Here is a 16,419-nt window from a genome sequence, read left to right as displayed (position 1 = left end):
TAGAGATCTTGAAATCAACCATGCAAATCCATCACCATTTTAAATATCCCAGTAAACAGTGCTCTTAACCACCATAGGCCAAGATTCTAATCAATCGTGATCATTATAGTTCCTGCTCCAGGAGGTTCTCTGGATGTGATAATACTTACTGAGCACTATGGAACTACTGAGCCAGGCATAGTTCAACTCATTTCACCAATATTAACCCATTTAATTCATGTAACCACTCATGAGGTAAATACTACTGTTGCTCTCATTTTGCAGACGAAGAAACAAGGTGCAAAGAGGTTAAGTAACTGCTACATGTCTTATCACTCTCTGGCACAAAAGATACAGATATAAGGTTGTTGTGAGGATTAAATATGAAATGATGTAAGTAAAGAGTTTAAGACCGTTCCAGGCATAAAATAACTGATTAAAAAATGACAACTACTGGCCCTGGCCGGTTGGCTCAGCGGTGGAGCGTCGGCCTGGCGTGCGGGGTTCGATTACCGGCCAGGGCACATAGGAGAAGCGCCTATTTGCTTCTCCACCCCTCCCCCTCCTTCCTCTCTGTCTCTCTCTTCCCCTCCCGCAGCTGAGGCTCCATTGGAGCAAGGATGGCCCGGGCGCTGGGGATGGCTCCTAGGCCTCTGCCCCAGGGCTGGAGTGGCTCTGGTGGGCAGAGCGTTGCCCCTGGTGGGTGTGCTGGGTGGATCCTGGTCGGGCGCATGCGGGAGTCTGTCTGACTGTCTCTCCCGGTTTCCAGCTTCAGAAACAAAACAAAACAAACAAAAAAACAAAACAAAACAAAAATGACAACTACTATTAACTACTTCACAAACACACAATGTACTTTCAAGACCAGCTCAAAGTGTCCCTGTGACACCTCCCTTAGCCCTTAACCCAGAGATAATCACACCTTCTGTGTGCTCCCATTACACCTGTTAATATCCTGTAATTGTTTTCCAATTTTGACTTCTCCTTAAAGCAGATATTTCTGTTTTCCATAACTTCAATAATATTAATATTCTGGAGTCATTCTTGCTAGGTATACTTAGAAAAAAAGATACTCAGAAATGAAAATGAAAAGAGAAGTACCATTAACAGCCAAGAGGAGCACATGCTTCTGTGATGCTGCCTTGAAAGACCTAAAATAAACCTAAGTCTCAGAATGTCACTCCTGTACTTGTCACAGATGAGGACACTAAGTTGTGTCAGAATGTCACTCCTGTATTTGCTGCAGAAGAGGAAAATGAAACGTGCCAGGGAAAAACTCAAAATAATATCTGCTCAGGAAGACTGGTAGAAATTTGAACTGCTCACATTATTTGCTTTTTTGAATTTTCTATTAAGTATAACTAAAATATTACTATAGCATGTTACCTGGAAAGCCTCTGGATAAATTTTTAAATAAAACCTACAAAAATAAATATTTTAAATTTAGCTAAAAATATTTAAAGAAAATGATAGAGTAACGAGAAAAATAAGTGCATGTCAAACTGGCTCCTAGATTTCAAACTTTTATCATCTTGTCGACCGTTCCTTGAATAACAAATCTTCAAAGCAAGCACATACAGGATACTAGTCTTTTATCTCACTCCTATCAGAGGAAACAGACTTACAGGTAACTAAGAATGAGTCCCAAAATAGCAGAGAAACTTAAAAAACTCTATTATTACTAATAATAGACAATAAACTTCTCAAGCAGTTATTGTGCCTAATGCAAAGCAAGAAATATGATTCTTCAAAAAAAACCCCAAGAAGTTGAATTCTTTAACAGTCCTACAACTCTGTTGAGATATGTCACGGGAATTTTTTGAGGTTGTTTTATTTTTTTTATGAAAGCATAAAAAATGACAGTTGATTTAATGCAGATTATATTCAGACTTTTGAGGCTTAAAGACTTTGAATGATGCTAACTTTGTGACTGTGTTACACAGTTAGTAATCCACATTATTTTAAAAACTTCCAAATAACTGCAATTCTTTGATATTTACTAACTCCAATGTGTATTCCTGGAGGTTTTATTTGCCACAGCTGTGTAGCCCTATGAGTTATTCCCATAACCAAATGCTTTGCACTGAATGTTTGTGTTTCCCCAAAAGTCATATGCTGAAGGCCTAGTCCCTATGTCAGTGGTCCCCAACTTTTTTTGGGCCACGGACCCGTTTAATGTCAGAAAATATTTTCACGGACCGGCCTTTAGGGTGGGACAGATAAATGTATCACGTGACCAAGACAAGCGTCAAGAGTGAGTCTTAGACGAATGTAAGAGGGAATCTGGTCATTTTTTAAAAATAAAACATCGTTCAGACTTAAATAGTATAAATAAAACAGAAATAATGTAAGTTATTCTTCCTGTGCGGACCAGTACCAAATGGCCCACGGACCAGTCTGCTGCCCAGGGGTTGGGGACCACTGCCCTATGTGATGGTATTTGGTGTGGGGCTTTGGAAGGTAATTAGGTCATGAGGGTGGAGACCTCATGAATGGGATTAGTGATTAATGCCCTTGTAAAAAGGGAGATGATATAAAGCGTCGACCTGGAAATGCTGAGGTCGCTGGTTCGAAACCCTGGACTTGCCTGGTCAAGGCCCATGTGGGAGTTGATGCTTCCAGCTCCTCCCCCCCTTCTCTCTTTCTGTCTCTCTTCTCTGTCTCTCCCTCTCCTCTCTAAAATGAATTTAAAAAAATTTTTTTAAAAAGGGGGGAGATGATAGAGATAATCTTTCTCTCCACTGTGGGAGGATACAATGAGAAATGGCCATCTATCATCTATAGGCCAGGAAGGATTTCCCAGCCTCCATAATTGTGAGAAGTACGTTTTTGTTGTTTAAACAACCCAGGCTACAGTATTTCTGTTACAGCAGGGATAGAAAGATATTTTGATATGGAGCAATATAATTCGTAATATCTAAATCAGGGATCTCTAAACCTTGATTCCAAACTCCCATGGGAAAAAATACTGGTTTATGCATATTTATGAGTATAGATATATACAACTATAATGACATCATGCTTATTATAAAGTACACAAAGGTAAAAAATTTTAAAGCATGACATATTTTAAAATATTTCATTAGTTTTGTTAAAAATTAAATAGGTTGATTTAATGCAGATTATTTATTAGGATAAACCATCTCACTCTCACTAAAATATTATTAATTACAAATATTTTAAGAATGTGTTTTTTTCCTTGAGTCAGCAACTCACCACTTATTACAGAAAACCAACAATATTGGAAATTTTATTTTTTAAAGGAAAATTTTGACTTATTTTATAGTCGGCAACTTTGTTTTTTATGATTTTGTGTTTACATAGATTCAAGTGTCCCACTGAATATATCTCCCCCACCTCTTATTCCCCTCAGTCCTACCATGCCCCCTCCCTCCAATGCTTTTCCCCCTTCGCTCCAGGATTTGCTGTCCTGTTCTCTGTAATGCTGTGTTATGTGTATATAAATATAATTTCATTAATCTCTTTCCCTTCTCTGATCCCATCTTCTCTTCTACTTTTCCTCTGACCACTTTCCCTCTGGTCCCTTTGATCCCGCCTCTGCCTCTGTTTCATCAGCAAATTTTTAAAATACTTCTTAACAAACTAGAGAATTACGGTGAGGTATAAAACATTTATAGCCATGAAAATGGCTATTGCTCATCTTATTTTCAAAGGATTGTAAAGATTCCATCAGTTAAAATATAATTCGTAAATCCAACTACTTGGACACATGAAAACTGTTATATGTTGCAACAGATAAAAGTGAACAGCAAGTGAGGATGTCACTGTCAACTGCTTTTGTTGGGGAATGACCATTTTCCCCTTGGGAATATCTGCGTAGATGAAATCTGACAAGGGGAGGCACCAGTATCAAAATGTATAAACATTCAGTAAAGCTTAATTATTTTTTAAGGTGAAAACAGATATACACAACAATTCCAATGCTCTTTTCACATCCTTACATATGAGCTTGTATACCCTCAGGAGACCATGAGTACAGAGTAAGGTATGCTAACTCACACAAGCATCAACTTCAAAGCTTACCATTTAACAAAGGTCAATTGAGAATATTCAGGGTTCTGCTAAAGTAACCGGTGGCCAAAAGTTCTATGAATATAAATTTTTATTTATTTATTTATTTATTTCTAAAGCTGGAAAAGGGGAGAGACAGTCAGACAGACTCCCGCATGCGCCCGACCGGGATCCACCCGGCAGGCCCACCAGGGACGATGCTCTGCCCACCAGGGGGCGATGCTCTGCCCCTTCGGGGTCCGGGGCGTCACTCTGTTGTGACCAGAGCCACCTTAGCGCCTGGGGCAGAGGCCAAGGAGCCATCCCCAGCGTCCGGGCCATCTTTGCTCCAATGGAGCCTCAGCTGCGGGAGGGGAAGAGAGAGACAGAGAGGAAGGAGAGGGGGAGGGGTGGAGAAGCAGATGGGCGCTTCTCCTGTGTGCCCTGGCCCGGAATCGAACCCGGGACCCCTGCACGCCAGGCCGACGCTCTACCACTGAGCCAACCGGCCAGGGCCAAAAGTTCTATGAATATAAAATGTAAGCAACCTGCCTGGCCTGTGGTGGCACAGTGGCATTAAAGTGTTGACCTGAAGTGCTGAGGTTGGCAGTTCAAAACTCTAGACTTGCCCGATCAAGGAACATATTGGAAGCAACTTCAGTTGATGCTTCCTTCTTCCCCTCCTCTCATCTCTCTAAATAAATAAGATAAATAAATCATCAATAAATAAAATCTTTGGCCCTGTCTGGTTGGCTCAGTGGTAGAGTGTCAGCCTGGCGTGTGGAAGTCCCCTGTTTGATTCCTGGTCAGGGCACACAGGAGAAGTGCCCATCTGCTTCTCCACCCCTCCCCCTCTCCTTCATCTCTGTCTCTCTCTTCCCCTCTCGCAGCCAAGGCTCCACTGGAGCAAAGTTGGCCCGGGCACCAAGTACAGCTCCATGGCCTCCACCTCAGGCGCTAGAATGGCTCCGGCCGCCAACAGAGCAACGCCCTAGATGGGCAAAGCATCACCCCCTGGTGGGCATGCTGGGTGGATCCCGGTCAGGTACATGTGGGAGTCTGTCTGACTGCCTCCCCTCTTCTAACTTCAGAAAAATACAAATAAATAAATAAAATCTTTAAAAATAAATAAAATGTAAACAACCCTTTCTTTTGAGATTTAAAGAAAAGAACCACTTAGAGGAAGCAATAACTATTTCTCTGAGCTTTATTGAGATATAATTTACATATAACACTGTGTAAGTTTAAGGTGTACAATGTGATGATTTGATAAACATATATGTAGTGAAATGATTACTACAATAAGCTTAGTTAATGTATTCATCACCTCACATAACCACCATTTTTTTGGTAGTGAGAACATTTAAGACCTATTCTCTCAACAATACTACTGATATCTAGATACTAAGAACTAAATTTTGAAAGATGTGTGAGTACATGCCTACAGAGGTCATTTATGTCTGTGTGTCCTTAGGCTTTCCTGAATGACAAGGAAAAATAAAAGAAGCCTAGAGAAGCCTGACCTGTGGTGGCGCAGTGGATAAAGCCCCAACCTGGAAATGCTGAGGTTGCCGGTTCAAAACCCTGGGCTTGCCTGGTCAAGGCACATATGGGAGTTGATGCTTCCTGCTCCTCCCTCCTCCTTCTCTCTCTCTCTCTCATTCTCTCTCCTCTCTAAAAAAAAAGTTAATAATAAAAAAAAAATTAAAAAAAAAGAAGCCTAGAGAAGGGAAGAGACACACTATAGCCAAGAGGAAAGAAGAATGTGATTTGTGAAAACCCTTCCTCAGTCTAAACATGGAGGCAAGAAATCACAACAGTCGCTGTGCTTCTGCACAGCCACACCTTAATCTTGTGTTCCAGCTAGCAATCTGGTTTAGAGACAGCCCAGGCACGGTTACTATAAACTGTACCTCCACCAGAAATGTACCAGTCCTAAGAGCATGTATAGGCCACTAGCAAAACAGGCCTTCTAGCAAGTAGGAAGGGAACTAACTTCCCAAATCAGCTTCTTACATCATTAAGCGAGCCAAGTTTAGATCAGGCCTTCTAGAACAATCCAGAATCTCTAGGAATGTGGCAGCAGACTCTTCAGCTAACTCATACCTCTTAGAATTTGGTAGATAATTCTGATTTCCAAAGACTACCTTTGGGGGACAGAGACCAATGTAGACTTGGAAATTAGACTCACAAGAGCCAGAACTGCTGTGTGTGCTAAAATTTATTGCCTGATTTCCACATTAGCCATATAAGGACCAAGCTGCCAGCAACTTATGCCTTGTCATATATGTCTTCTTTATAAATCTAGAAATTCCTTTGGGGTGCACAATTTTTATATAAAAAAGGTATAAAAATGTTTCATCAATAGATGAGACAGGGATATAGCAAAACATAAAATTTTACTTTTCTGGCCAAAGAGTTTAAGAAAAGTTAAATTTGTACAGTGGGCATTCTCATAGTCAAAGTTAGATAATGAATGTCTGGTTGATCCACCAGGTGGTAATCCAGTGTTCAAAGCTCTAAAATTCTGCTGATTCCTCAAGCCCCTCAGTTGGTGTCTAAATCACCTGCTCCCTGCAAAGTATCCCTGCCTTATCTGTGGTTTCACTTTCCATGGTTTCAGTTACCTGTGGTCATCTGCCATCCGAAAATATGAAATGGAAAATTCCAGAAATAAACAAGTCAAAGTTTTAAATTGCAAACTGCTGGGTAGTGTGATGAAATCTAACTCCATCCCTTTCTGTACTGCCTGGGAAGTGATTTGTCCCTTTGTCTAGCGTATCCTTACCGTGTACACGACCTGCCTGTTAGTCACTTGGTGGCCCTCTCAGTTAACAGATCAATTGTTGTGGTAACACAGTGCATGTGGTCAAATGAGCCTTACTCTCCTTAATAATGGCTCCAAAGCACAAGAGTAGTGAAATTCTGGCAAGTCAGATATGTTGAACAAAAGCCATAAAGTGCTTCCTTTAAGTGAAAAGGCAAAAGTTTTCAACTTAATAAGGAAAGAATAAAAGTCAGATACTGCAGCTGCTAAGATTTATGGTAAAAATAAATCTATCCATGAAATCATGAGAAGGAAAAAGAAATCCATACTACTTTTGCTGTCATATCTCAAACTGCAAAAGTTATGGCCACAGTGTGTGACAAGTTCCTGGTTAAGATGGAAAACGCATTAATTTTGTGGATGGGAGACATGACATCATCATGAGGTGATGATCCCTCGCTGGTGTATCATCGGGTCAACAGTAGCCTTACCACTGCATCTCAATGCCTATGTCATCCACCCCAAGTCATCCACCAGGCAGACCGTATCAACTTATCATCACAAAAAGGGTAAGTAGAGACAACAGATATTTGAGAGAGAGAAAGACTACATTCACATACTTTTATTACCAGTATACTGCTATAACTGTTCTATTTTATTATTAGTTATTGTTGTTAATTTCTTACTGTGCCTGATTTATAAATTAAACTTTATCATAGGTATATATCTGTAGGAAAAAACATATTATCCACAGGGTTTGGCATTATCCAGTTTCAGGCATCCACTGGGGGGCTTGGAACATAACCCCTGCAGATTAGGGAGAACCACTGGATTAGGTAATGTTTGTGAAGGGAATGCAAACTAATTTTCCTGTTATACATAACATATCTTAATTAATATATAAATAATTATTAAATCACATCCTTGGACTGAAACATAATAATTATACTAAATAAAAGACTAGTTTATGCCCTGGCCTGGTAGCTCAGCTGGTTAGAGCATTGTTCCGGGACACAAGGTTGTGGGTTTGACCAGTCAGGGCATATACACGAATCAACCAATAAATGCATAAATAAGTGGAACAACACATCCATCTTTCTCTCGCTCTGTTTCTTTCTCTCTCTAAAATCAATAAAATAAATTCTTAAGTGAAAAATTGTAACTTCAAAGTTTAAAAAATGTAGAATGATATGGTCCATTATCCCACCACTGTTCCTCTCCCATAAAGAAGGCTATAATTTAACAGAGGGCACTTCCTGCTCTCTAATGGTATGACTGAGGTCAAGCCAGAGGTCTCCGGCTAGTTCAGGTACTACATATTTCTGATCAGCAGAACTTAATCACTACTATTCAAATATTTTCAGATGTAAAGAGATGTATAGAGAAAAAAATCCAGGAGGTGCAAAAGAGGTATGTTTGCATAGTAATGTGACATTTTAATTGGTGATTAAAAAAATAAATTCATGATGATAATGATTACTTATTAAATGTGTGCATGTGCCAAGCAGTGCTCTTAGAACCTACTTTCATTCATTTAATTCTCACAGTTTGTTAATGAGGAAGATGAGACTGAACTGGTTAAATTACTCAAGTTAACACAAACTTAGCTCCGTTTTACTCCAAAGCTGTGCTTTCAACCACTACGTTATTACTTGGTGGGTAGACAAAACAATAATATCAGCTAATATAACAGGATGTCAAATGCAACTTTTCCTGTCCTCTCTGAGTTTCAGCAGGGGCCTCAAAGGCCAAAATCAAAACAATAGGGGACAAACACTTTCACAGTCTAAAGAGAAGTGCAAGGCTGATAGAGCGGGGTAGCCAAAACCTGGCTCCCAGGCATCAGTTCCCTACCCTTGTCAAGAAGTACAATTCATTAACTGTAAGAACTGCAAGGGACAATGGAAAGGACTTCTTTAAAGAAACTAGGTGGTGTGTGTGTGTGTGTGTGTGTGTGTGTGTGTGTGTGTGTGTTTCCCTACGTCCCCGGGGGGGAAAAGGAGGAGGTACTTCCTGCTCACCAAGGGACTGGAACCTCAAAATAACCACTCAGAGTGCTGAGCATGTACCCTGAAGTAGCAGGGACACAGGGACTGCTGTAATTCCCAGCTGGGGGGGCTAAAAAGAGCTGGCTCAGAGCTAAATTTAAAGACTGCTTAGGTATGTACAACAATCCAATGTTTCAGCAGGAGAGAGTTTTACAAAGTGCTACAATGGGTCCTGGCCGGTTGGCTCAGTGGTAGTGTCAGCCCGTGTGTGGATATCCTGGGTTCGATTCCCAGTCAAGGCACACAGGACAGGCGCCCATCTGCTCCACCTTTCCCCCTCTCTCTTCCCCCTCTCTCTCTACCCCTCCTGCAGCCATGGTTCAACTGGAGCAAGCTGAATGTGGAAAATTACACACAAAATTAAGTTTAATAACAAGAAACTTCAAAATTTTATTATTAATGCAATGTTAGTAACTACAATTAAATAAAGTTTATCTTTATTGAGGTATAACTGACATGTAACATTATATTAGTTCCAGGTATACAATGATTTAGTACTTGCATAACTTTGCAAAATGGGCACCACAGTAAATCCAGTTACACATCTGTCCCCTTATAAAAAGTTTTCCTTTTTTTTCCTTGTCATGAGGACGTTTAAGATTTACTCTCAGCAGCTTTCAAACAGTATATAACTATAGTCACAATGCTGTGCATTACATCCCATGATTGATTGATTTATTTGGTAGCTGGAAACTGTGCCTTTTGACCCTCTTCGCCCATTTTGCTGCTGCCTCCCTGGCTTCCACAACCACCCGTCTGTTTTCTGTATCTATGAGCTTGGGTTCTTTTATTTTTTAGATTTCACATACAAGTAAAATATTATGGTACTTGTCTTACTCTGCCTGACTCACTCACTTAGCATAATGCCCTTGAGGTCCATCCATGTTGTCACAAACAGCAAGATGTGCGTATTGCATTTAGTAGCAGTTTATCCATCCATGGACACTTAGATGGCTTCCATATCTTGGCTACTGTAAATAATGCTGCGATGAACAGTAAAGTGCAAATATCTTTTCAAATTAGCCATTTCTTTTGGATAAATATCCAAAAGTGGAACTGTTAGATCATATAGTAATTCTATTTTTAATTTTTTGAGGAACTTCTATACTATTTTCCATAGTTGGTACACCAATTTACATTCCCACAAACAAGACACAAAGATTACCTTTTCTCCACATCCTTGATGACACTTGTTATTTCTTGTCTTTCTGATAACAGTCATTCTAACAGGTGTGAGGTGACAATTCACTGTGGTTTTGATTTACATTTCCCTGATGGTTAGTGATGTAGAACATCTTTTCATGTGCCTGTTTGCCATCTGAATGCCTTCTAAACGTTTATCTTAATCATTCAATCTAATTATCCTTTAAAAACTACCTGTAAAATAACATAAATGTCAAAACTCAGAATTTTCAACTTTACAGTTTCAAATAACTTTAAAGTAACCTAGTTTTTTTAAATTTAATTAATTGTGTTTACATAGATTCTAGGGTCTCCCCGAATGTATCCCCCCTCCCCCATATTCCCCTCAACATCTCCCTTGCCCCTCTCCCTACAGCGCCCTCCCCCCTTCCCTTCAGGTTTATCCCATCCTATCATCCCCTTTCCCTCTGTTCTCTTTTCCTCTGGTCCCTTTGATCCCTCCTCAGTTCTCATTGTTCTCATTATTCCTTGGATTCCTCAAAAGAATGAGGTCATATGATATCTTTCTTTCTCTGCCTGGCTTATTTCACTCAACATAATAGTTTCCAGGTCCCTCCATGTTGTTGCAAAAGGTAGTATTTCCTTCTTTTTCATGTCCCCATAGTATTCCATTGTGTATATGTACCACTGCTTTTTAATCCACTCGTCCACTGACGGAAACTTGGGCTGTTTCCAGATCTTCGCTATTGTGAACAATGCTGCCATAAACATGGGGGTGCATTTCTTTTTTTCAATTGGTGATATGGTGTTCTTGGGATATATTCCTAAAAGTGGGATGGCTGGATCAAAAGGCAGATGCATTTTTAATTTTTTTTTTTTTCTTTTTCATTTTTCTGAAGCTGGAAACAGGGAGAGACAGTCAGACAGACTCCCGCATGCGCCCGACTGGGATCCACCCGGCACGCCCACCAGGGGTGACACTCTGCCCACCAGGGGGAGATGCTCTGCCCATCCTGGGCGTCGCCATGTTGCGACCAGAGTCACTCTAGCGCCTGAGGCAGAGGCCACAGAGCCATCCCCAGCGCCCGGGCCATCTTTGCTCCAATGGAGCCTTGGCTGCGGGAGGGGAAGAGAGAGACAGGGAGGAAAGCGCGGCGGAGGGGTGGAGAAGCAAATGGGCGCTTCTCCTGTGTGCCCTGGCCGGGAATCAAACCCGGGTCCTCCGCACGCTAGGCCGACGCTCTACCGCTGAGCCAACCGGCCAGGGCGCATTTTTAATTTTTTGAGGAATCTCCATACTGTTTTCCACAGTGGCTGCACCAGTCTGCATTCCCACCAGCAGTGCAGGAGGGTTCCCCTTTCTCCACATCCTCACCAGCACCTATCCTGTGTTGTTTTGTTAATGAATGCCATTCTGATTGGTGTGAGGTGGTATCTCATTGTGGTTTTAATTTGCATTTCCTGAATGATTAATGATGTTGAGCATTTTTTCATATGCCTGTTGACCATCTGTATGTTCTCTTTGGAGAAGTGTCTATTCATTTCTTTTGCCCATTTTTTGATTGGATTGTTTGTCTTCCTGGTGTTGAGTTTTTAAAACAGCTTGGTACTGGCATAAGAACAGGCATACAGATCAATGGAACAGAACAGAGAACCCAGAAATAAACCCACACCTATATGGACAATTGATATTTGACAAAGGAGGTAAGAGCATACAATGGAGTAAAGACAGTCTCTTTAACAAATGGTGTTGGGAAACTTGGACAGCTACCTGCAAAAAAATGAAACTAGACCACCAACTTACACCATTCACAAAAATAAACTCAAAATGGATAAAAGACTTAAATGTAAGCCGTGAAACCATAAGCATCTTAGAAGAAAACATAGGCAGTAAGCTCTCCGACATCTCTTGCAGCAATATATTTGCTGATTTATCTCTACGGGCAAGTGAAATAAAAGACAGGATAAACAAATGAGACTATATCAAACTAAAAAGCTTTTGCACAGCTAAAGACAATATGAACAGAATAAAAATACAAACTACACAATGGGAGAATATATTTGACAATATGTCTGATAAGGGGTTAATAACCAAAATTTATAAAGAACTTGTAAAACTTAACCTAGTTTTAAAGTCACAAACTCAAACTTGGCTAAATTCTCCTTAGCAAAACATCAGAAGACAAGGATAATAAAATTCTTCTTAGAGTGTTCAAACGTTGAAAAGAATTTCCAGAAACTAAAAAGAAGCAATACTTAAAAGCTTTGTAAGTCATAGAGTAATACTACTACATCTTAGAAATTCTGAAAACCGGGAAAAATATTTCTAAGCCTGACACATTCAGCATAGTCACTGGTATATTTTGGTATATTTCCTTCCTGTCTTATTTCATAAGCGTATACAGTTGCAATTACAGTGAATTGTATCCTGCTTTCTTTTTAGTGTTATATAAAAAGATGCACTTTTCAAGGATTTAAAACTAGAGCCATAGCAGGCTCTCCTAAATAAATACATTCATATCCATTGTACACTGTGACTTCCTATCTCATTCTAAAGCTAAAAGGCCAGAAGACAGATTTCTTAAGTTTTCAAATTACATCCCCAAACTATACATTCATTGGCTATTTTATTTCACTTGACAGTATAAAAGCAACAGAAACTAAAACTGCATTTACATAGTTACTAAACATCTCCTAACTCTCAAATTACCCCTTAAAACACAGGAAGAATTAGGTCTGCAAGGTATTTAACCTCAGGCCCAGCAATATCATTTAGAAATAGTCAAAGTTATTACTAAGATTGAAATTGTTACACCTCTTCCCCTCTTATTCCCCAACAAGTCAGCCTAAAGCATTGGTGGGGAGAGAGTAAGGCAGGCATCCATGCTTCATGCTAAGGACCACGAGGGCCCAGAGCAGGAAGGGTCTCAGAGCAGCAGAGCAGGAGTAATGAGAGCATCTGTGCAGGAGGGCTCCTGGTGTGGGCTGGCAGGACCCAAACAGGGTAAAGAGGGCAGGCCAGTAGAGGGGCAGCCAGGTTGATGGGTGGCCTGGTGTGGGCTGTCAGAGCCAGAGTGGGCTGAAGAAAGGATCCTTGTGGGAAGGGGCAGACTAGCACATTGTATTGAAAAGGGGACCTTGGGCTGGATTTCAGCCCCTCAGTCAGGTGCCTATGTGTAATACACAAACAACTCAATCAAACAGAGCACCCTGGTTAAAAACTATGCAAGCATTAAAAGAATGAGGTGAAACCTGACCAGGCAGTGGTGCAGTGGATAGAGTGTCAGACTGGGACGCAGAGGACCCATGTTTGAAACCCCGAGGTCGCTGGATTGAGCACGGGCTCACCAGCTTGAGTGCGGGTCGCTGGCTTGAGCGTGGGATCATAACATGACTTCACAGTCGCTGGCTTGAAGACCAAAGGTTTCTGGCTTGAGCAACAGGTCAGTCGCTCTGCTGTAGTCCCCTGGTCAAGGCACATATGAGAAAGCAATCAATGAACAACTAAGGTACTGCAATGAAGAATTGATGCTTCTCATCTCTCTCCTTTCCTGTCTGTCTGTCCCTACCTGTCCCTCTGTCTCTTTTTTCTTTTTCCTACAGAGATAGAGAGAGAGTCAGAGAAAGGGATAGATAGGGACAGATAGGAACGGAGAGAGAGATGAGAAGCATCAACCATCAGTTTTTCGTTGCGACACCTTAGTTGTTCATTGATTGCTTTCTCATATGTGCCCTGACTGTGGGCCTTCAGCAGACCAAGTAACCCCTTGCTCGAGCCAGTGACCTTGGGTCCAAGCTGGTGAGCCTTGCTCAAACCAGATGAGTCTGTGCTCAAGCTGGTGACCTCAGGGTCTCAAACCTGGGTCCTTCGCATTCTAGTCCAATGCTCCATCCACTGCGCCACCGCCTGGTCAGGCTGTCTCTGTCTTAAAAAAAAAAAAAAAGAATGAGGTGAAGATTTGTGTGCAGACATGGAAAGACATCCAAAGTAACAGTAGGGGAAAAGCAAGAGGAAAAACATTTTATCTAGTAAAATTCTTTTCTTATAGACTTTTTTTTTTTTTTGTATTTTTCTGAAGCTGGAAACGGGGAGAGACAGCCAGACTCCCGCATGTGCCCGACCGGGATCCACCTGGCATGCCCACCAGGGGGCGATGCTCTGCCCCTCCGGGGCGTCGCTCTGCCGCGACCAGAGCCACTCTAGCGCCTAGGGCAGAGGCCAAGGAGCCATCCCCAGCGCCCGGGCCATCTTTGCTCCAATGGAGCCTTGGCTACGGGAGGGGAAGAGAGAGAGAAGAAGGAGGTGGGGAGGTGGAGAAGCAAATGGGCGTTTCTCCTATGTGCCCTGGCCGGGAATCAAACCCGGGTCCCCTGCACACCAGGCTGACGCTCTACCGCTGAGCCAACCAGCCAGGGCCTCCTATAGACTTTTTATAAAGGATATACACAGCCACCCACACACATATACACACACACCTGGCAATAATGTGAGTCTGAGTGTTACACAACTGACTCTACCTTCTGTTCAAACCCCATTTTCTGAAATGGGGGCGGGGGTGGTAGTTTATCTTCCTCAAGACACTGATTTTGATTAACCTTGCAATAACACTACTCTGTTTTATAAGATTGAATTTTATGGACCCCACTTACTGAATTATAGTGGATAAGCAAGAAATTGACAATAATGGGACCAATGAGAATGACTTGGAAATAGGGTAACATGTTTCTTACTCTTCATTTTATAACTTTTTACAATATGTGAACTTTTTATTACCTGGGTCATATATCTTTTGTTGTTTTTTGTTTTTTTTGTATTTTTCCGAAGCCAGAAACGGAGAGGCAGTCATACAGACTCCTGCATGTGCCCGACCGGGATCCACCCGGCACGCGCACCAGGGTGTGATGCTCTGCCCATCTTGGGGCGTCGCTCTGCCGCAATCAAAGCCATTCTAGCACCTGAGGCAGAGGCCACAGAGCCATCCTCAGCGCCCGCCCAGGCAAACTTTGCTCCAGTGGAGCCTTGGCTGTGAGAGGGGAAGAGAGAGACAGAGAGGAAGGAGAGGGGGAGGGGTGGAGAAGCAGATGGGCGCCTCTCCTGTGTGCGTTGGCCAGAATCGAACCCGGGACTCCTGCACACCAGGCTGACGCTCTACCACTGAGCCAATCGGCCAAGGCCATCTTTTGTTGTTTTTTTTATTTTTTATTTTTTTATTTATTCATTATAGAGAGGGCAGAGAGAGAGAGAGAAGGGGAGAGGAGCAGAAAGCATCAACTCCCATATGTGCCTTGACCAGGCAAGCTCAGGGTTTTGAACCGGCAACCTCAGCGTTTCCAGGTTGACACTTTATCCACTGTGCCACCACAGGTCAGGCTCTTTTGTTGTTTTTAATGTTAAAACAGAATTTATATGGATGATGAAATAATGGGTCTGTTATGCTTAGTATTTTCTACATTAAATAAAACTTTAATAAATGCTTTTTAAAAAAGTGAACGCACACAATGATGCAGAAATATCACTTCCAATATATATTTTTATTATAAGTGAGAGGCAGGGAGGCAGACAGACGCCCACATGTGCCCCAACCAGCATCCCCTATCACCTGGCAAGTCCCCTATCAGGTATTGTTCTGCCCATCCGGGACTGCTGCTCTGCTGTTCTGCAACCAAGCTATTTTAGCCTGAGATATAAGGCTATGGAGCCATCCTCAGCACCTGGGGCCAACTTGCTTGAACCATTCGAGCCATGGCTGCAGGAGGCGAAGAAACAGAGAGAGAAATGGGGGAGAAGTGGAGAAGCAGATAGTCACTTCTCCTGTGTGCCCTGACTGGGAATTGAAACTGGGACTGCCACATGCTGGGCCAATGCTTACCACTGAACAAATCGGCCAGGGCCCACTTCCAATAATTGATTCTAAGGAATAATTGCACAAATTCATGGAAATATATATTTAGAATATTGTAAAACTTAAAATAATTTATTTTAAATTTCCAACAGGGGACTTAAATATATTATGGTAAATCATTATATACCATATACATTTCATTGAAATGTTATGAAGTTATAACATGCTCAAAGTAAAAGAAGAATGTGTGTAGTATAAGTTAATTTAAAATTTTTAATTCTTGCCCTGGCCGCTTGGCTCAGTGGTAGCACGTCGGCCCAGTGTGTAGTTTTCCTGGGTTCAATTCCCAGCCGGGGCACACAGGAAAAGCACTCATCTGCTTCTTTACGCATCCCCCTCTCACTTCTCTCTCTCTCTCTCTTCTCCTCCCCTCCTATAGCCATGGCTTGATTAGAGTGAACTGGCCCTGGGTACTGAGGGTGGCTCCATGGTCTCTGCCTCAGGTGCTAAAAAATGGCTCTGGCTGCAACAGACCAAGGGCCCCAGGTGGGCAGAGCATCGTCCCCTAGTGGGCTTGCCAGGTGGATTCCGTTTGGCATGCATGTGAGAGTCTATTTCTGCCTCCCTT

At 41.9% G+C, this 16,419-nt stretch overlaps 1 protein-coding gene across 5 annotated transcripts in view; it reads right to left on the bottom strand.

The window, feature by feature from the left end:
- Window positions 1-16,419, bottom strand: part of DENND2C (DENN domain containing 2C) — a 77,370-nt gene that overhangs the window by 46,150 nt on the left and 14,801 nt on the right. The window contains exon 1 of one of the 5 annotated variants that reach the window (XM_066246812.1): window positions 9,971-10,041. The exons of the other annotated variants lie outside the window; for them this stretch is intronic. The gene's annotated coding sequence lies outside the window, so the exon portion shown is untranslated. Of the gene's footprint in view, window positions 1-9,970; window positions 10,042-16,419 lie in introns of those variants that run through there. 5 annotated transcript variants of the gene reach the window in all.

The sequence above is a fragment of the Saccopteryx bilineata genome, chromosome 11 (genome assembly GCF_036850765.1).
Source record: "Saccopteryx bilineata isolate mSacBil1 chromosome 11, mSacBil1_pri_phased_curated, whole genome shotgun sequence".
NCBI lineage: Eukaryota > Metazoa > Chordata > Mammalia > Chiroptera > Emballonuridae > Saccopteryx > Saccopteryx bilineata.
This window is presented reverse-complemented; position numbering and strand designations above follow the sequence as displayed.